A 21,917-nucleotide genomic window follows, 5' to 3' on the forward strand; every position below is an offset into this window, starting at 1 on the left:
TGCCTTTCATCAACAAATGAAAATTCTTGGCTCGTTTTACATCAATTTTGCCTCCTCTTTGGCCCACCTGGGACGTGTACCACTTTTGACATATCTTAAAGGAAGTTTGCTTTGCGAGATGGAGGGGAATTTAGGAGGAGAAAGACGGGATTCATGAGAGCTCATTGTGCACCGGGGGCTCCCTGTGTCCACAGAGCTGAGCTTGGGGGTGGAGCCACGGGGTGCTGGCCCTCTGCCCGCCAGGCCTGCTCCACGTGTGCACCAGGGTACCAGAACACTCTGAGGCTACCGTTTCTGCACCAGCCACGGTGCCTCCTGCTGCCCGAAATTCTAACACGGTCCCAAGGAAAATTTGCTGAGTGTCTTTGGCAACACCCAGTCTCCGCGTTTTCATAGAACCTTTCCAAAGTCAGTGTTGAATTAATCCTCAGCAGAGGCCTAACATGTCTTCCTCTAAAGATAGATTGGGGGGATGGGGAGGGGAAGAGGAGAGGAAATGGAGAAATCTACCCAAATGGTGCAACTACATGTTAGCATGTTTGACTCACATGGGCACTTAATTTTTCTTTCTGTTGATTTATTTCTCTTAAGGACACTTGACGTCCTCCTGGCCAGCTCAGCTTCTCCGCGTGGAGAAAGCCCTGCCCTCCATCCTTCCAGCCAAGCGTACTTCCTGACACTGGAGACAGGCCTGGGGCCCGCAGTCCACGCAGATTGCAGGGACCAGACCCCGGCATCTTCCGAAGCTGAACAGACGTCATGGGGAGGAGGCGTGAACCCGGGCGTGGGCACGTGTGAGAGGTGAGCTCAGTCGCTTGCTCGCCAGCAACGTGGGCTGTGGGCAAAGTCATCTCAGACCCGCCCTGCGAGTTCTTCCTTTCCTCCGGCTGTAAGGAAGGCTCCTGGTAAATCACATGCTGCTTCAAGCCAACTTTTAACCTACCTGATAAATATCTAAGGAAGAGGTCATGTGCCAGAGAACCGTTTGTGCTTTTATTATAAAGACGTGTTCCTTCTTCGCCAGGGCCTTGCCGTGTAACCCCAGACCTAGGTCTCTGAGCGGGTGCCGCTGAGCCACCTGGTGCGCTGCCAGGAACAGCTAGGGGGCCGGGAATGGGGCCAGATGTGAGCGAGGGTATCTGGGTCCGGCTCTCAGCACGGGGAGGAGAGGCAGGCCGAGGCATCTGACTTGGAGGCCCACCGTGTGCATCCGAGCCACGCCATCCCGGAGCTGCTTCCATCGGCCAAACGCCTCCCTCAGTCCACCCTGGGTCCCTGAGGAGGGCACAGAGAATTAGGGCAGAGCGGGGGCCAGGGACATCATCGTGGAGGGCAGGCCTGATCCCTTCCAGGCAGCTTCGGGCAGCAGTTTGAAGCCACGCAAAATGCCCTCCAGATTGGACGCTGCAAGTGACACCAGTCTCCCCCGCCCCATATAAAGTAAGGAGGCTGCACCCTCCTGAAGCACACTTGTGAGGATGAAATGTGATCCCCCAAAGTCTCGGGCAGGGAGCAGCCCCTCAGCTCCCTCCTCCCTGCTGAGCTTATGTTTCCCTGCTCTCCAGAGGCCGCCTGGGTCTGGCCCGGGCTCACCAGAACCCACAGGGGAAGGACGAGGCATGTGTCAGGGCAGGAGGCTCGGCCCCACGCCTTGGCTTCTGATTACAGCTCACTCTTAGGCTTTTACGGCCCCCCGTCAAAGCCCCAGGACCTCCTGACCTTTGCCTGGGGACTCACACCCACAGCGCCCTTCCCTGGGCGGCCGCTCAGCGTCGCCCAACCCAGCCCCGCCTGGAGAAGCCACCTCAGTTCCATCATGCTGTCCACTGGGCTCGCTGGGGGATCTCCTGGAAAAGCCCTGTTTTCCCTCTTGGGACGTTGTTGCCGCCACCGTTACCTGTTGTCACCTCGCAGGAGCTGCAGCTGTGCCCGCCCCCTGCCCTGCAGCGGTGCCCGCCCCCTGCCCTGGGGAGCTGGCGGCACATCTGGACGCCGCCGGCAGCTGGTTTAGGCATCGGGAGCACTTGTGTTCAGAGCGGCGTCATCAGCGCTGTGGGAAAGACACAAGGACCCCAGAGATGAGTCTGAGTCTGATTAAAGCTCAGAACGCCTGTGGACGTGTGAGAAAATATTTACAAGACAATATGTCAGCAGCTGCAAGATGATATGGTGAGAAAGCAGCCTGTTGCTGAGGGCGTGTGGGCATGAACGGATCTGGGTGAGGGTGACGAACCTGTGAAGGGTTTTGAAGGAGCTGAACTTGGAGCTGGGTCTTCAGGCAACAGGCAGGAGCTGGCAAAGCCAGGAGCAGAAGTCACCACAGGCCAAGATAAACACAAGCCCTGAGCGAGCGGTAGTTTCACAGAATCTCTATTCTCTGTGCACGTGTGACGTCGCACACAAGACAGAATACTGTGCTGCACTCAAGTTTACTCACAGACTCTCATTATAACCCTATATACATGACTCATAACTTTCTGAAAACTTTTTGGCTGAAACCATTTAGTCTTGTTTTTTTTTTCCTCCGAAGAGGTGATTTTGTGTGAATGCTTAAGACTGAACAAAAATTGTGTTTTATTTTTGAGTCATGAGAGAGAGCATTTAAAAAAATAGTCTTCTTTGCCCTCCAACATAATTTCTAAGTGGTGGAGACAAATTATTTAGATTTCATTTGCTTCTGGAGCAGGTCTGGGCTCTCCCCGCAACTGGCCTGGTTTGTTTGTGGACACGGTCTTTATTTATATCTACCAAAGGGCTACAGATTCGTTCTTCCTCTCCCCAAAATACTGGTGCTGTTCCTCAAATATCAGAGCCTTTTCGCTTTCCCGAGGAAGAAAATGCCAGAAGTAAGGGCTGAACTGGACATTGAAAGGCTCTCGTGTGTAAAGTCAGGTGGGACAGGCCTTCCCCTAAGGCAGCCTCGTCAGCTAGAGCTGCCCACGCGTGGGGACAGAGGGCAGCCCATCTGACCACGCAACGGCACTCGGGACGCTTCTGTGGGCCTTCCTTTGCCTTCCGCACACAGAGGTCGGCTGGCAGGGCGGGGCGGGGCTGGGGGGCGGTCGGCTGGACAGCCCGAGGAGGGTAACCCCAGTAAAGGACGGAGTCCTTGGCCCAGGTGGGGGGAGGGAAGTCCCAGGAGACAGCTATAGGGTAGGACGCTGCACCACAGCAGGGCTCCTGCTCACGCCTAGCGCCCTTGTTATGGACTGAACTGGGCCCCCAGAATTCACACGTTGCAGCCCCGCCCCCATCGTGGCTGTATTTGGAGCTGGGTCTGCAGGAGGTAAGTAGGTTAAGTGAGGTCATGAGGGTGGGGCCCCGGTCCAATAGGACTGGTGTCCCTGTGAGAAGAGGGGAGACCCTGAGCTCCCCACCCCCGCACCGAGGCCCTCTCTCCGCACACAGAGGAGAGGGCACGTGAGGACACAGCCAGCAGGCGGCCCCTGCAAGCCGGAAAGAAGGGCCGCACCAGAAACCACCCCTGCGGACCTTAGTCTTGGACGTCTTGGACATCCCGCCTCCAGGATGTGGGGGGAGTATTGTCTGTCGCGGGAGCCGCCCATCTGTGGAATTCTGCTTTGGAACTGAGCAGAGACGCCGCCGTGTCCCCTTTAGAGGGCGGGCTGCCTCTGTGAGCAGTGACCCAGGAGTCACAGACAGCTCACCTCTCCGGCCACATCTGTGCCCAGTTGTCCAGCACCTGGCTTGGGATTCGCCCTGAAGACGCTCCTAGCATAGTTCTCTGCGTTTTCCAGAATCCAGGCTGTTTCAAGTACCATTTATCTTTCTGTCAGAATCCAGGAGAACCATAAAATCTCGCCTCACTGCTCACATAGAAGGAATCATTCTGAAACAGACTTTTCATAAAGAGAAACTGCTCCCTATCTAATGCAGAGGCAGAAGGACCGAGATAGAGAAATGCAGTATGTGGAACGGCAGGCACCTCTTGGCCTGAACTTCGCACGGTTGCTGCTGGAGAGCTGGAGGATCACGTGAGCATCTTCCCAGACTTGTGAGGGGGACAGCTCAGCACCCTGGAGATCCCTGGTCCCTCCCCCAGGAGACACAGAAGCGAGAGCTGGGGGGAGATTTCTCCGTTCGCCCTCCTGGCTGAATATCAGAACCACACAGCAGCTACCAGCATATTTTTAGCTTTTCTCATAAATATTTGAGTTAAGTCTTTGTTAAATTGCATATGATTCATTCCGTAATTATGGTTCCGTTTTCTCAGTGAATCGTTTAGTGTTTAATAGTTTCTGGACGTAAAAGAGAACTTTCAGGTAAAATCAGGAGCAGCGCCTAAAACAGAGAGACCTGAACCACCGTGAAATCACAACGCTCAGCCCGGGTGGGGCTGCCCAAGCACTGTTCTCCCTCTGGGGTCTCTGGGATCCCTCTGTATCACCTCCTCCTCCTTCTTTACACAAAGATCATGACTCCCAGAGCTCTCTGTGGAAAAGGGGAAAGCAGTTTTCTGAAGAGATTAGGAAAGGCAGTCATATGTTTATAATAACTAAAAAGAAAAGCCAGGTGGATCCTGTTTTTCCCCAGTTTTAAAGTCTGATGATCTCCAGAGACCCCCATTTGGGGAGAGAAGGCCCAGCTCAAACCCTGGCCCAGCCAGGCTCGCCAGCCGGAGGGACGCCTGTGAGCGAACCCGGGTCCCCTTCCCCCAGCTTCCCAGCGCGAGGAAGGCCGCTCTGCCCACCTCAGCTCTCCAGCATCCGTCCCCATCCCCAGGCTTCCTGGTCTGAACGATGCTTCCCGTGTGCACTACCCTCCCCTGCAGCTCAGCAGAGGCGTGGCTGTGTCGTGCCTGTGACCAGGACCGGCTGTGACCCGAGGAGGATGGAGGTGGGGGCGAGGGGAGAGAAGACGGACACACAGCCGACTCCACACTCGGTACTGCTGGATTATTGCTGCTGTTATCGGCGGCCTGTGGGCGTTAGCAGCGGGTTTGAGCATTCTATCTGCATTGAAATTCATTTTGTCCTCAAAACAGAATCATGATGAGGTGAAAGACAGAGCTATCCTTTTATGGAGAAAACTTTGCCTGGTTCACACAGAGTCAAACCCAGGCCCTCGGGCTCCAGACGCTGCACCACAGCAGGGCTCCTGCTCACGCCTAGCGCCCTTGTTATGGACTGAACTGGGCCCCGAGAATTCACACGTTGCAGCCCCGCCCCCATCGTGGCTGTATTTGGAGCTGGGTCTTCAGGAGGTAAGTAGGTTAAGTGAGGTCATGGGGGTGGGGCCCCGGTCCAGTAGGACTGGTGTCCCTGTGAGAAGAAGGGAGACCCTGAGCTCCCCCCCCACACCGAGGCCCTCTCTCCGCACACAGAGGAGAGGCCACGTGAGGACACAGCCAGCAGGCGGCCCCTGCAAGCCAGAAGGAGGGGCCCACCAGAAACCACCCCTGCGGACCTTAGTCTTGGACGTCCAGCCTCATTCACTGTGAGCAAATTTACGTCCCCACACGGCCTCACCTCCAGGGAGCAGAGTGAGGGCCTCTCTCCTCTGAAGGATCCGGGGGAGCACCAAGAGGTCCTTCTGCCCCATCATCCTGAGGTCTCCTCCCCGAGGTCTAGGTGCTCCCCAGGGCCCCCCATCTCGAGCCCCGCAGAGGTTCTCTGACTCTGAGGCTGACTCCCAGCCCCAATCAACCTCGCTAGCCATTCTCGGTCTATAGTCACTAGTTTACCTTTTCAGTTTCCTCTTAAATCAACCAGAGCTAAGGCATTCACACACAGTAGGTCTCACAATGAAGTTCTCTGGGTGCCAGGAACTCATCGTACAACCGAGAAAACAAACAGTGTATTAGATAGCCCTGTTTTCTTGCAACTCTCAGTTTTTAAAATTATGCAAGTAATAATGAACACAGAATAAGAAAATTTCATCACGTGCAAAAGGCACCAGACGGGAAGCAAGTTTCCCTCCCTCTTTCTTGCCACACCCAGTTGCCCAGGGATATTTCTCCCTGTGTGTCTATCGGCACCCCAGACCCAACCTCCGATCCCCCTCACCCCCCATGCTGCTCCCCCCATGGTTTAACCCACCTCATCCACGGACAGCTCCATCATCGGGGACAGCTCCATCATCCATGGACAGCACCATCATCTGTGGACGGCTCCATCATCTGGGACAGCTCCATCATCAGGGACAGCTCCATCATCCATGGACAGCACCATCATCTGTGGATGGCTCCATCATCTGGGACAGCTCCATCATCTGGGACAGCTCCATCATCCATGGACAGCTCCATCATCTGTGGGTCCACCATCCGTGGACAGCACCATCATCTGCGGACGGCTCCATCCTTCCCGTTGTTTAAGTCAAGAATTTCAGAGTTACTCATGATTCCTTGCTTTGTCTTATATCCCACACCCCATCAGTTAGGATGCTCTCTTGGCTCGGCCTTGAAACTTTATCCAGGCTTTAACCACTACTCACGCCTTCACTGCCACATTGGCCTGAGCCACAGGATTGTCTAGACTACATCTCAGCCAGCTGCTTCTACCCGTGCCCATGCTCTGTACCCATGACCCCAGTCTGTCCACACAGCAGGCACACAAGTCTCCTAATGTCAGTCCCCTGGTCAAACACTTCGGTGCCTCCAGTGCCATCAGAATAAAGCTCCACATCTTTGGTGTGGCCTCAGGAGCCTGAGTGGTCTGCACCCTGGCCACCAGTCACCACGGCTCCTGTCGCTCACTGGCCCCTCTCTCTCTTTCTCTTCCTCCTTCCCTCCTCCCTCCCTCCCTGATTTTTCTAATTATACAGATAGAAATCCAGGGAACATGTGGATAATGGTGGAAAAAACACAAAGTTAGATCCGGCCGAATTCATGGATAAGGGCCCACTGAGCAGAGTCTGCATTCCACGCCACAGCTCAGGGAGTTAGGAAGGACTCGGAGAGTCTGCTGGGTGAGTTGACTAAAACGTGGACCAAAAGGTGGCCCACCGTGAGCAAATTGGAAAGGCACACCTGCCTTGGCTTCACATAGAGAAAGGGATTCCAAGGCGGCGGGTAGGGGGTTCTGCTGTCTCTCTCTGGGGATACATAACATGGCACTCCACAGAAAGTCTGGGAGTCGGTTCCTAGGTTAAAGCATAAAGTGGAGTATCAGTTGTTTTGAGTAGGCGAATCAGCATGCACTCATTTCCTGTAACATCTTGAATGCATTGCAGAAGGACGATGGATTCCCTCTGTTCCCAGCTGACACTTCTGACCCCAGTCAGTCACCTGGAAAACGCATTTCATTGACCACAAGAGACATAAGACGTGAAAATGAAGATGCATTAACATGTCCATTTCTGCTCTTGGATAAAACTCGGGGAGTTCATGCCCGTACGATGATGAATCTGCACCGGCCTAACTAGGACACATCTGTTTGCGACTTGCAAGGCTGCTGCGTTCATCCACGGGCGTAGTGAGAACACGTTTGCCCCTCTGCGTATCTGGTTGCCCAGGTTACTGCCATCAGACAAGCTCAGAAGGCACGCGGCTTTGCTGGGAGGCGACTGGGGAGACTGGAGAAGCAGAGCGCGGTCCATCGTGCAGTCTATGCTCCTCTGGCAGCAAGGCGTCCTGGCTGTGCCTGTCCTTCCTGCAGCCAAAATTCCATCCACTCGGAGACACAGCCCCCCGGGAAGCAGTTATCAGCTTCAGCAATGTCTTCTGTTTGCTCAACTAAATCTGTTGCACGTCCCAGGGTTTTTATTTAACAGGAAATATCCGGGGCCTGATCTCAACAGCCCTGGAACGATCACTGGGAAATTTTCCCACGCAGGCGGTCTGCAAGCTCTATTTGAAGGACCTTTAATGTGTCATTTATAAAACAAGGTCTATTTACATTCCCCGTCTCCTCGCAGACCTCTTGGTTTTCAGTAGATTCAGTTCAGCGTGATGACACACGTGTTCCCGCCGATCTGTTTATCTTTACGTACGAGTCCTGGCCCCTGATCGCATTTGTATTTCCACGACTGTACTGTCTGGGAATAACCGTGTTGTCAAGAATCTCTTAAGCCCCCGAGGAGGAAATTGCAAGTCCAGCTATCGGACCTCAGATTAAAAGGGTTCCTTCGAGTTCCTTCTGCCCTCGGCTCAATCAGGCGTGCGGCCTAAAGCTTTGGATCTTCGCGGTAGAAACGCAGCCGTGTGGCCTCAGAGTCTCTGTGCCAATGACCACCTTCCAGACCTGAGTGCTTCTCTGAGAGAATCACTTATATTCCTGGGTTCAGAACTGAATTAAGGAGTTTATATCCACTAGCTCCAGAAATGCTTGGAACCGTCTTGTGCGTTAGTTTCCATTTATCTTTTCGGAGGAAGAAACTGAAGACCGGAGGGCATTGCGGGGTGAACGGGGTCCCCCCAGATAAGAAGCATCGTTCTGACCCCAGCCCGCTCCTCGCGGTGTGAGCTTACCTGGGCCCAGGGCCTGTCCGAGGGATCACGGCAGAACAAGGCCGTTAGGGCCCTAATCCGACATGACCGGGGTTCTTATGCAGACACAGGGAGCGCACCCCGTGGACACTGGAGGGTGTGGCCACCAACCTAGCAGGACCGAGCACGGCCCGGGCGCCCTCCTGGGCCCACCCGCACCCGCATGTCGGACCCGAAGCCTCCAGATCCGCGGGAGGGGACGTTTCTGTTGTTTCATTTGTTGGTCATTTGAGGAACTTCGACGGGCAGCCGGGCAAACTCACAGGGGGAGCCACTTGCCTGAGGTCTCAGGGGGCTTAGACGACAGCGGTGCAAGTCCAGAGCCTGCCGCCCCCGCAGGGCTCGGGCTGAAGTCCCTCTGAGAGGTGCCGGCCCTGGCCCCGGGGACGCGCCTGCCAGGCCCACCCCAGACCTCCCGACGGCTGCTCTCCGGCTCTGGAGGTCCCGCCAGGCACGTGACCGAGCAGCCCAGCTAGGCCATCGGAGCTTGAGCCGGGGCGGCACCGGCTCACCCACCAGTGCCTGGAAGGCCCGTGCGTTTGCGGGACGTTAGGGCTTGGAGCGAGGGGTGAGGACCCTCGTAGCGACTAAACTAGACTCCAGCCTGAAAGCGAGAGGCCACGTCATGGTGGGAGCCAAAGAAGAAAGACCTGCCTGCAGAGTTTGGATCAGATTCACAAGTGAGCGGACGAGGCTCTGAGGGTGTAAGATGTGGGCAGGTGGAGAAGATGAAAGAGATCTAGAATCGTCACGAGGGCAAACCAGGGGCCGCGTGCCCAAGGGTGTGCACAGCAATTCAGCGTGGAGCTGACGGAGGGGGTGTCAGGCTGCCCGGCTCCCCTTCAGCGGGGGGCCCTCTCCTTCCCAGTCCGAGAGCGGGTGCGGCAGCGGGGCCCCGTCTCAGGACACGGGCGTGGGGTCTGCCTCTCTCCGGCTCTGGGGCTGCCCGGCCCGCACCTCCGCCCTAGCCCCGCAGGCGTCCCTCGTCATCTCATCAGGACTCTGGTCACCTTGGCTCAGGCCTCCCCACCCCAGCAGGACCTGTGCTATCTAGCGACATCTGAAACGGCCCTCTCCCCAGATCTGGCCACATTTGGAGGGACCGGGTCTCTGGAGTCGGGGCAGGGAAGGGAGTGATGGAGCCGACCTGGCGTGTGCAGGTTAAACCCAGAGTTTAAAACTTCGAACTGCTTCTGGCCAGGACACAGCGTGAGGCCGGCCCTTCGCTTCCTTTCTGTCGGTGGAGGACATGGACCCCCCGATGCTAGGTCCTGTCCGAGGGCTGAGTGTCCACATGCTCAACCAGCCCCGGGCCCCTCCACCTGCCGGCCCCAAGGGCAGGTGCTCTGTCCGGGCCCCATACTCCCTGCTTCTCATGGGGACGCACAAGGACCCAGGAAATGGAGTCCCAGGGCCTTGGCCTTGCCCAGGCGGCAGAGCTGGGGGACCCTTGGCAGCTGCAGGGGCCCTGGTGCCCATGGCTCAACCCAGCCCTTGTCACTTTCTCCAGGTTCCCGGAGCCAAAACAGGAGGACACGAAGGCCTCAGGGCCCCTCCGGGTCCACGCTGTCCTTCAGGCAGGGCTCCAAGGGACACACGTGCTTGCCGGGCAAGCAGAGGCAAAGAGGAAGGCGAGGCCGGCACCTGCCCTGGGAAAGTTTGGGGTCACCCTGGGCCCCTCCCTCTGGGCAGCTGTGTTCCTGGTTTGCAGGCGGCACTCAAACCACAGCATCTGGGGAGAGCAAGGGGCCTTGGAACCGCTGAGACACCTCGTCTGACGGGTGAGGAAACAGGCAAGGACGAGACAAGGAGAAACCTTCACAGCAACAGCCTGTATCTTTCCTCACAAACACCAGTCCCTTCTGAGCATTAAACATGACAAACGTGGGCAATTTGTAAGTCACCACTCTTAGATGCTTAAAGCCCCGGGCCAAGTGAACCAGAGAGTTTGCAGCCTGCACGGCGGCCTCCTACAGCCTGGGCCCACCAGGGGCCAGCCTGCACTCCCACCCACCCCCCCCATGCCCCTGTCACGGCCCCGCTGGGCACACTGCCCTCATCCTCGTGTCCCCACCAGGTGTCACCATTCCAGACACTTTCTCATCTCCGTATCTCACATGGTCACCTGCACCCCGGCTACTCCCTGCATTTTTACCTGAGTTTATTTTCTTCATAACCATTTTAAAATCCACCATGGCTTCTTTTCTCTGTGTCTTCCTGCTAGATTGCAAGCCCCGTGAGGACACAGCCTTCTCTCTCCTCACCTGGAGCCTGAGCTCGAGTTACCTGCCCCGCGTAATGAATGCCGGCAGCATCTCACGGTTTCTGTGATCAGGAGGCTGGTGAGGTCAGGTCCTCCATCCAGGTCTCACCAGGATGAGGTCAAGGGGTCGCCGGGCTCAGGTCTCCTCGGAGGACGGAGATTCTGGTCCACACCCCTCAGGTGCTGGCAGAATCTGGGTCTTTTCCTGGCTGGTTCTCACGTCCTGGGGTTGCATGCTCCCTGTCATGGGGCCACATTGGGGGTTCACACCGGGACCTGGGCTTCCTTCCAGGCCAGTTGGGTGGGTCTTCCCAGCACCCTCCACTCTGACCTCCAGATCCTCCCTGAAGGGGCTGTCTGATACGGTCAGACCCCCACGAGATTGCCCTGTGGACTGAGTCTCCTGATTGAGGACCTAATCACGGGAGTCGTGTCTGTCACGTGTCATGTCTGCAGGTTCTGCCCTCATCCAAGTGGAGGGGCTTATCCGAGAGGGAGACCCACCCAGGTCATCTTAGAATTCACCCACCAGCGTCTGGCACAGGAGTAAATATTTTTGGAATGAAAGAATCTGTGATAATTCTCAAGGACTCAAAGATATTTTGGACCTCAAACTTCTTCCTTTCTCAGGAAGAGTTAACCCTAAAAAAGCACCCATTAGGGCAATGGTTCTTAAATGTTACTGGGTCCATCACCTAGGAGATGTGTTAAAAATGCCATATCTGGACCCCAACCCCCGAGACTCTGACAGCAGGTGGAGAGTGGGCAGGCAGCTGAGATCCCATAGTCTTACAAAGACCCAGGTGTTCTGAGTGGGCCACAGTGAGGAACCCTGCCTGTGGCCACGAAGACTTGATGCACCATGGAACATGAGCTACTTATTGTCAGAGATGCTCTCCTTCCCACCTGAGATTTTTTTTTAGTAATTTTTTTAAATTTATCTATTTTATTTATTTATTTTTGACTGCATTGGGTCTTCGTTGCTGCGCGCGGGCTTTCTCTAGTTGCGGCGAGCGGGGGCTACTCTTTGTTGCAGTGCAGGGGCTTCTCACTGCAGTGGTTTCTCTTGTTGCAGAGCACGGGCTCTAGGCACACGGGCTTCAGTAGTTGTGGCACGAGGGCTCAGTAGTTGTGACACACGGGCTTAGTTGCTCCACAGCATGTGGGATCTTCCCGGACCAGGGATCGAACCCCTGTCCCCTGCATTGGCAGGTGGATTCTTAACCACTGCACCACCAGGGAGGCCCCCCACCTAAGATTTTTAACATATTTTTTTAATGACTGAACAATAATACTACAAAGTAGGTTCACTCAAAGAAAAAATGTTCAGTTTGCACCAAAACTGAAAATTCGGTTTCCATGAGGAAGGAGAGCATCTCATCCCTTGGGATGGACTTCAGTTGGAAGAAGTTCCGTCCTTCACGTGGCTGCTGCTGGTGCCACCAGGAGGGCTGTTCCGGGAGAGAGGTAGTGTGGCTTTGCTGTCCCCAGAGTCACGTCGAAAACCTGTGTGGACCTGTCGAGAACACGTATCTCCTCCTGATGACAGAGGACATAGGATGTAGATGCAGGGCTCACTTGGGGGCCTCGGAACCTCGGCACGTTTTTGATCGCGTGCTCAGCCCTTGAATGTTTAACATGGTAGATCTGATGGGAGCCTCACGTCTGATTCCAATTTATTTCCATTTACCTCCTTGAAATATTAAAGTTATTTAATGTCAAAGAGGCCTCTTAATGGCCTTTTAATCCTTTTCTCTTCAAAGCAGAACCTCGTGATTTGCCTAGAATGAACAAACACAAAACATCAAAAAAGTCTAAGTTTGGCCCCAAACCAAGTCTGCAGTGATTACGGGGGATTACAGACGTGGCGCGTGTGTTCCCTGTTCCAATTTCCCAGCAGAGCCCGTGGGATGCAGGGCGGAGACCGGCCTGACGTGTCCCTTTCTGAGAGTCACCTGGATGGTCCTTTGTGGAGAGGTCCCAGCTCAGAGGTGACAGGCACACAACGCCCCATGCACACGCACACACACTCACATATCACACAGCCTCACACATGCACGTTGACAAGGAGGAACCCTCCAAACTCAGTTTCTGAAGCAGACCTGGGGCAGCTGCTTTGTCAGTTTTGCTCCCGACGAGGACCTCGGGAAACACAAACTCACACAGCTGCTCTGTTCCAGGGCCCACGGCTGCATCCCAAGCCCCTCGCCCAAAGTCTCCGCAGGACCTGGCCATGCCCTCCTCTCCCTGTGGGACGGCAGCCCATGGGGGCTGTGAAGGATGGGCAGCTGAAAGGAGGGGCAAGTGCATTTGGGGGCTCAGGTTGGCAGGGGAGGGCCTAGTGTTTACCCCCCTCTGCGGCCCAGGGGTTTAGGTGAGTCCTCACTGGGTAACCATTCCTGCTCTTCTTCCAGGGACAGGAAACTGGGCTGGTGGCCGAGCAGGAGGAGGTGGCATGTGGCGAACTCGGGTTCCATCCAAGTGTGCGCCGCCCGGACCTCCAGCCCGAGGGGCCCGGTCTGCTGACTCAGAGGCCCCCCGAGCGCCCGGACCAGCACGGCCGGCTGGGGTCCCCGGGGACCTCTCCCGCAGCCTGGCTGTCAGAGGGAGACCCTCACGCCTCCTGCACGGGGGCAACAAGCCCAGCCTCGTCCTCGTCACCGGCACGGCCAGGTGTCACAAGCTGGTGGCCCGTGCACAGAGTTGTGGTTCTGGTGAGAAGGAGACAAGAGCGGGTGGATGGGGCCGAGGGAGTGAGGACATGAGGTAGGCTGTCCTCCCCCTGGACAGACGAGGGCCGGGTCGGTACACATCCCCCCGACTGAAGGCCCTGGTGTCGGGGCAAGACCACACCCTGAAGCCCGGCCTGAAGTCCACTGCTCGTTGAGGCCACTGGGCCGGATGGACAACCTCGGGCGTCCCTGCCCATGCACACTCGGGAGTGGCCGGAGACACCCACACTGTCCCTGAGGGGGGCTTTCGGGGAAGCCCCCAAGCTCTACTCACACAGAAGGTTAGGAAGAAATACACTTCAGGGCAACCGTCTGGGCGACCTTCAAATACAGCGCTGGGGCAGGCGGTCCCTGTGCTGTCCCACCGGTGTGAGTGCAGCATTCACCATGAAAGCAGGCAGCCCGGGGCCTCGTTTCATGCTGCTTTTCCCTCCCACATTTTCAACAGTGCCCTGGTGTCATTACCGTTATGATCACCCCATCTTCAAGCTGCAGAACGGAGCAGAGAAAGTGCACTTTCCTCTGAAGCTTGAATTCAGCCCATTTGGCCACAGAACACAAGTGTGCTTGCGTGTGTGGGCCTGCCGTGTGCACGTGCAGGTGTGCACGTGTTGTAGGAAATGAGCTGAAATGTTAAGAAATTTCCGTGTCAGGATTACAGGAGTTTCCTCCTTCCTGCTGTACTCCCCACGCCCTCGTTTCCCTAAGCGAACATGCTAGGTTTGTAATCAGACACAAGGCCGGTGACAGGGAGGGCCTGACGGCAGAGTCTTTAATCCCAGCCCCAGAGTCGGGGGAGGCTGGCGGACTGGGGCGGGGTGGGCGGAGAACTCTGTCAGCTGCCTTCACCCCCCATCGGAGGGTCAGCTCAGACCTCCAGCTCCGGAGGGTCCTGCTGAAGTGACCAGTGAGATCGGAGGCCGATAGCTGCCCAGTGAGCACCCCAGGATCCCCCTGACTTGTGGTCCGTGGTCCCGACTACCGGGTGGAGAATAGGCTCTCAGGTCAGGAGAGGACCCTGCGCCCGGATCAGTTCTCCCTCCCCCGGGGCCTCAGCTCCCCGCGGGCCAGGGAGACACCCAGACACCCCCGAGCCTCTTCTCATCCTGGAATCTCACGTTGTGGACGGCGTCCGGCAGGGCGTCCAGCAGTGTATCCGGCAGGGCGTCCATCAGCGTGTCCGGCAGGGCGTCCGGCAGTGTGTCCGGCAGTGTGTCCGGCAGTGTATCCGGCAGTGTATCCGTCAGGGCGTCCAGCAGTGTATCCGGCAGGGCGTCCATCAGTGTATCCAGCAGGGCGTCCAGCAGTGTATCCGGCAGGGTGTCTGGCAGTGTATCCGGCAGGGCATCCATCAGCGTGTCCGGCAGGGCGTCCAGCAGTGTGTCCGGCAGTGCATCCAGCAGTGTGTCCGGCAGGGCGTCCGGCTGAGGTGTCCTTGCAGAAGGAGCAAGAGCCCGGCGGTGAGCGCGGCCCCCGCACAGCCCAGCCCCACACACCCGGGACCCCAGAGTCACTCCGATTACTCTGAAGTGGGACGTGCAGGCCTCAGCCTCAGAGAGTGGGCGCGGTGCTGCCGGGACAGGCCGTCCGACAGGCCTGGGCCGGGGCTGTGTTGTCTGCACCCACCCTGCTCCCTGCTGGGCGTTCGTGCCAACAGTGAGGGGCTCTGTGCCCCCGGCTTTCATGCCTGTGTGTCTTCCTCGAACCAGGGGTTCAGGGAGAGCCAAACGGGGGTGTGGGGCAGTAAGGGGGCCTCAAACCCCAGCCCACGGGACCCAGGGCAGGAGATGCCCCAAGAGCTGCCCCACCAGGGCTGAGCGGGCCGGGGTTTGCAGACCGGCCACTCACGGGCCGGGGGCCGCTTCCCAGCACTGCCGGCCCAGACGAGCGGCCTCGGCCCGACGGGCGGCCCAGACTCTGCTGCCGGGGACAGGAGGCCGAGGTGTCGCCCATGCCCGTCACAAAATGCACAGCAGAGGGAGGGAAGCCCTCGGAAAGAATATTATTGTATGACAACTGTTGGCGACAACTTACTTTTCAGATGCATTCAGGGCATGCTATTATAGGAGATTAGAACATTTTAAAGAATAGAACATTATTCAATGTTTTTTCAAGGGCAGAGACCAAAACGGTTTTCGATTTGTGTTGCCAACAAAGCCCACCTGTGATGGGTACTTTTAAAGAGGATAGTACGGTTGAATGTGCCCATGTTTGTATTTCTCTGTCATGGTCTACGATAATATTTTAGGTTAGTATGGCTTTCAAGTTTGGGGTTTTTCAACTCAAAACTCACTTCTTGTGCAAAGTGCCCCGAGGCCACATCAATTCTCTGACAGCCCTGCAACCTCGGGCTGGACACCCCCTCGAGGCCCACAGCTGTCAGAGGACGAGCATTCACTTGGTGTGTGTGCAGTTGACATGCAGCAGACAGAGTTTATTTTAGCACAGCAAGTATACAGCAGTCATCTAAAATCTAAAGTGGGGTTTTCTGCACATCTTTAGCCTCAGAATCAGATTGTTTTCTCCAAAAGCATCCAGCCGAGAAGTGGAAACCAATGGAACAGAGAAAGCGGGGCTGCTCCGTCTGGAGCCCGCGCTCACCCACACGCTCTCCTCGGGGACCTCCCGGCTGGCGAGCCCCTCGGGGGCCGTGCAGACCACAAGCTCTGAGAACCCTGCGGGGCGGCCGTGATGCCAGCGTGCCTCAAGGGAAAGCGCGGGCTCGGCCAGTGTTAGGAACTGTACCACCGCGCCTCCGGGGTCCCCTGCCCGCCGTGTCCGCCAGCTCCTCTCGCTGCCAAGCGCCCTGCGAGCCACGGAGAACAGAAAGGGAAGCGGCTGAAGTCTGCTCGACATCTTCCTGCCCCACCGGCCCTGGGGACGGGGTGGCACACCCCGATGTCCATCACAGCGGGACCCCCTTCCTGAGCATTTGTCCGTGAAAGAAGAAACGCTCGCGAACCCAGCCAACCTCTGTACCATGTCACCCTGACATAAGCTCTGAATCCGAACTCAGAATGGGAACATTTAAAATGACACAAATTCGGGCTTCCCTGGTGGCGCAGTGGTTGAGAATCTGCCTGCCAATGCAGGGGACACGGGTTCGAGCCCTGGTCTGGGAAGATCCCACATGCCGCGGAGCAGCTGGGCCCGTGAGCCACAACTACTGAGCCTGCGCGTCTGGAGCCTGTGCTCCACAACAAGAGAGGCCACGATGGTGAGGGGCCCGCGCACCGCGATGAAGAGTGGCCCCCACTCGCCGCAACTAGAGAAAGCCCTCGCACAGAAACGAAGACCCAACACAGCCATAAATAAATAAACAAAATAAAAATTAAAAAAAAAAGGACCTTAGCTCCAAATATAGTTACATTCTAAGATACCAGAGGTTGGGACTTCAACATATGTATTAAAAAAAAAAAAAAAATGACACAAATTCCAGCTGCCGTGGGTGGGACCCTCCCCCCTCCCCCCTCCCCCTCCCCCCTCCCCCCTCCCCCTCCCCCCTCCCCCTCCTCCCTCCTCCCCCTCCTCCCTCCTCCCTCCCCTCTCCCCCTCCCCTCCCCCTCCCCTCCCCCTCCCCTCCCCCCTCCCCCAAATGTGCTAGTTGCGGGGATGGGACGGGTGGGCAGGGAGAAGAGCAGAAGCAACCAGGCCTGGTGTGGGGCTCAGACCAAACTATGCCTGCACTTGTGCTGTTTTATAAACATAGTTAAACATAGTTTCACAAGTTAAAACCGGACAAAAAACGCTTCAGGCTGCCTTGCTCCATAAAGCCTGCAAAGCGAGGCATGGAAGCCCCCCTTAGATAAGCATAACAAGGCCGTCTCCACAGGTGCAGGAGTGAGGAGGCCCCATCTCTGTGCGCCCCTTGTTTCCTCCGGCCTGCGCTGAATTATGTGTTTGCATCCACGGAACTACTTTTAGATTCTGGGAATCCACGAAATGCAGAAGCAGAAAGTAGGTCTGCAGAAAGCTCACCTGGCTTTCAATCACACCCGTCTTTCCTCCCGGCCTCCCCCCTCCTCTTGATAAAAGAGACCAGAAGGCTGTGGAGCCTCCCCTCAGAGCCGGAATCAGCCCAGGGGTGCACCCAGCAGGCAGCTTTCTGGAAACACCGCCAGCCTGAGGCAGAGGGTCCCTGAAAGCCTGCCCGACCAGCCTCTGAGAGCGTCTGGTCGAGGTGAGGATTCTGGCAGCAAACCCGGCCGAACGCTGGCAGAGAAGCTCACGGCTCCCGCCGAGTTTGGGATCTTTCATAACCTGACATCAAGGATTCTGCCGGTTTCTGAGAGGGCAGCTGAGCGCGGCTAGGCCTCCTCCAGGGACGCATGTGCCCTGGCCTGCACGCTCACACACGCGTGCAGACACAGGGCTCTCTCGCCGTTCCCACGAGGATTACAGCTCCTCTGACCGTGAATGGGTGACAGCTCCCAGTTTCGGGGCCTGGAGCTATTGGTCCCCGTCGGTTTCCAGCTGGGCGGGAGAACTGGCATGAGGGCTGCACACCTGGCCTGGCACGTCCTCCTCGCCCCCTCGGCCAAAGGCCTCTGTGCATCTGGCTGGCAGCCTCCCCGCTTCTTGGGTCTGAGGCTGAAGTGGCAGAACCGCCTCCTGCTGGCTGGGGCCGGGGGGTTGTTAAACGACTGTTCCTCCCAGAGGTTCTTATCGCTCCGAACCTGAATCAGGGGACGTGCCCTGTTTACCTGCAGGGTGTTCCAGGGATGCAAACCGCCTTTCCATGGTCAGTTTATAGCAGTTCCATCTACTTTTATCAGACACAGGACTATGCCTGGACTCGAGGTGCTGGACTTGCCCCTTGAAATCAGCCTCTGCCAGCCACTCGGCTCTGTCTTCCTCCTTAGCACTCTCTAGGGGCGCCTGTGACCACGTTCAGGTCACAAAAGGGTTATTTTCGGCCTCTCTGAAGAGGGAAAGTTGGGGGAAAAACATCACTTTTATCAATGGGTATGTTTATTTCAGATTTAGATTTATAAACTTCCCAGTTGCTTCAAATAGACCTCTGTCTCGTCACTCGCAAATGTCAGGAATGCCCCAGCTTTGGGGTCAGGGAAGAGGCCGCCACGAAGGGGGGAGTGCAGACGTGCGTGAGCCCTCGTTCCCCCACTCACCTCAGGCTTCCGTGCTGATGCAGACCCTCCGGGGCTCCTGGGCCTCTGGTACTTGAGTATTTCAGGCTGTTTTTCGCATAACTTCGGCTTGATTAAAACCCCAAATGTATTTGTCCAACCACATTTTCCTCTAATTTTTAGCATACATTTATTTTAAGGGAAATATAAGCTGCGCACCTCTGATTCGCTCACTGCTCGGCCACACTGGCTGCTGGTGGGTGGTGGGTCTCTGCGAGCGCCCTGGGCTGGCCCCGGGCCCTGCAAGCAACACAGACGCCGCCCCCAAGCCGGGCGTCCTTGTACTCAGGGAGCCGTCCTTCCCGGGTCCATAGTGACCACGCGGGACCGTCCACGACGTGTGCACAGTGAACACGGCACTGAGTCTTCGTGGCTGTTGTAGCTTGCAGCCCATGATCTGCTGGTGGTTTCAGACTTGGAAGAGCAGGTCTCCTCCACCCCTGATGGACAGAAAGCTCGCTGGGGACGCCTGTGCCTCGACACCCTCAGACCCACCGTCTGCCCCGTCTCTGTGTTCCGAGCCCATCCGTGAAGTCTGCTGATGAAGAAGAAGAGAGTCACACTTTTATTAAAAAATGCTCCCGTTGGCGAAGCGCCTTCTAACTGCCCCGAACCGTCGGGGTTCTCGGAGGGAACCCAAGCCTCTGAAGCGGGGTTCGCATTGCGCGGGTGACAGCGCGGCCGCCCGTCTAAGGCCGGGCAAGGCCGCTGACCGTGGGGTCTCGCGCGCCAGGCGGACGCCATCAGAGTCCGTTTTACTCGCCGCTTCTCCCCCGGCCCTTCCCCCCCGCACTGCCTTCTTGACTGCCCCTCACCCAGGCGAAGTTCAGGGAAAGGAAACCACAGGAGGTGCAGGGCCCCCATGGGCCCGTCTGCGGAGACTCCTCAGCAGGGGCGCCCCGGTGGCCCTGATTTCGGCCTGGAGCTCCCGCGCGGGGGGCTGCATGCCCAGGAGGCCCCCGGGGGTCTTGCCCACCCCGGGCTGAGAGCGCTGTGGCTCTGCCCCCTCCTGTGACCTGGCATTTTACTGCTTGGGCTGTTGGTCAAATCCCAATGGGCGACATCCACCGGCACCTCGGGAGAATCTTCAATTGCCTTTATTTCCGGACAGATTGGAATTTGTGCATTTTGTCAAAAATGACGCCCTATTTTCTTTTGTTTGGGCACAGGGCTGATATTTTGAATATTCTGTTCTGTCATGCCCGTGCAAAGCCTCTTACATGTACCGTCAGTGCCAATATTTCCGTGTCCAAATGCCACCCGCCCGCTTACCTCTTGTCCTTAGAGGCAGATATGAGACACCGGCGGGCGCTCTCGCTAAAGACCACGCTCCAGGGCCAGGGGCTGGCACCCCCCATCCTCTACCATACTGTCCTCCCATCGCAGACTATGGCCATCCTCACACATCGGCAGGGCTGGGGCAGGATGGCTGAAAAATGCACCGTTTGTGAGGCCGCAGCGGGGGTGGTGAGCCTTCCACCCTGTGTCCCCCCCGGCTGAGGTCCTGGGGGCTTTGGGACCAAAAGTCGTGCCATTTGTATCTGTCATGACACCAGATTTCCCCTGCTGTCATACTTACCATGTTAATATGAATTTTGCTCCAGGAGGGAGCAGTGTGCCTATTGTACACACACACACGCATATACCTGCACCTGCACACGCACACACACACACGCATATACCTGCACCTGCACGCGCACGCACACACACACACACACACACACACACACAGGGAGAGTGCAGCCTAAGCATCGAATGAACTTACTTGACCTCTGGTCAAAACCCCACTCCTTTTTGTACTCAACCTCCCGCTTCCGGCCCAGAAACTTCTACCAGCTGTTTGCCGTGACCCGAGGCTGCTCCAGGTCTGGGATGAGGAGCGAACCCAGACGTGCTTCTTCCTTCAGGAGCGGACGGGGCAGCAGAGGTGTATAAGGAAATCCGTGACGTCAGGTACCTTCTGCTTAGTCATAAGTGGTGTGCAAGCTTAGAGAAGGGGGCTGTCTGCTGAAAAAGGAGGTTGGAGAAACACAGCACGGAGGAGAAGGTGGTGAACCGCATCCCCTCCACTCACTGACCTGTTCACTCTGCCGTCCCTGCCATCCTCCTGGGAGCCCGGCCCTGGCCCCGGGGCTACAGGCGAAAGAGACTCTGCACCCACAGAGCCCACGGAGGGAGACAGTGACGGCACAGGGCAGGCGAGAACGAGAGGCCAGCCCACGGCCCGGCCAGGGCAAGGACGGCGCGGCCGAGCTGGTGCTCACTCGGAGCCTAAGGTGTGGTCAGGCGTCCGGGCACAGGCAGAGGTGTGGTGTCCGGGTGCCGCGTGGGGACCCACCCCGAGGACCCACAGTGCCGGTTGACCTCTGACCTCGTGGGAAGGAAGCTCTTGACGGCCTCTAAGGGGAGGAGCAGAGGCTCCTTGGAGGCCGGACAGAACTGGACACGGTGCTGGGAGGAGAGAACAGCGTAATCAAACGTAACGAGGCAGCTCCCCTCCCCTGGAGCGCTCAGAGGGTCCTGCCCCAGGCCCACAGCACTTTAAAGTTTACAGCCACCCTTGGAGATGTCACCTGACACAGGGCTGGGATTCAGCAGCATCTCAGAGCAAGCACCTGCAGCTGGGTCCAGAGCAGCAGAAGGGACCTGGGCCTTTTCTAGTTCACCTATTTCTCAATATGGGGCCTCAACCCCACCCTGCACCCGACATTAGATTTGGTCCATCTCCAAATTAGAAATAAGAAGAAAAGCGTAGAGAGCCATCCCTGCCCATCACAGGTGCCATCGACTCACAAGCCGGCTGGTCAAGTGACCACTGTCAGCGGTCAGCATGCCCGCGAAGATGCCAGAGAAAACAGCCTGGGCCCCTGGCTGGCGTTGTTACCAATGACCTCATGTCACGCCTACTGTTTACAGGAGGGAGGGCGTCCGGTGCAGGTGGGACCCCAGCAAGGGACTCACAGCTCCTTTATGTGACCCGAATCTCCTTGGAATGGATGTACCTCCCAGTTGTGCCAAGTGCCCACAGTCTAAGCCTGGAAGTGGGCAACTTTCTAAATAAGCGTCCTCAGGCTTGAGCCCAGGCACCGGCAGCAGCAAAGGCCAGGCACCCCCGGAATTTTGGTGCCACGAGGAAATCAACGTGGAAGGTTTGTAGCAGGACGTGCTCAGCTGTACCCGCCCCACGCCCAAACTTGAACGCTAAAGAATGAGCTCACCCTGTGTGGTGAGTGGAACAGTGGCCCCCAAATGTGCCCTCGCCTTCATCCCTGGAAACCTGAGTGTCACCTTAGACAGCAAAAGGGACTTTTGCAGATGTGATGGCGTTT

This window comes from Balaenoptera borealis (assembly GCF_965194805.1).
Source record: "Balaenoptera borealis genome assembly, chromosome: 9".
Classification (NCBI taxonomy): Eukaryota; Metazoa; Chordata; class Mammalia; order Artiodactyla; family Balaenopteridae; genus Balaenoptera; species Balaenoptera borealis.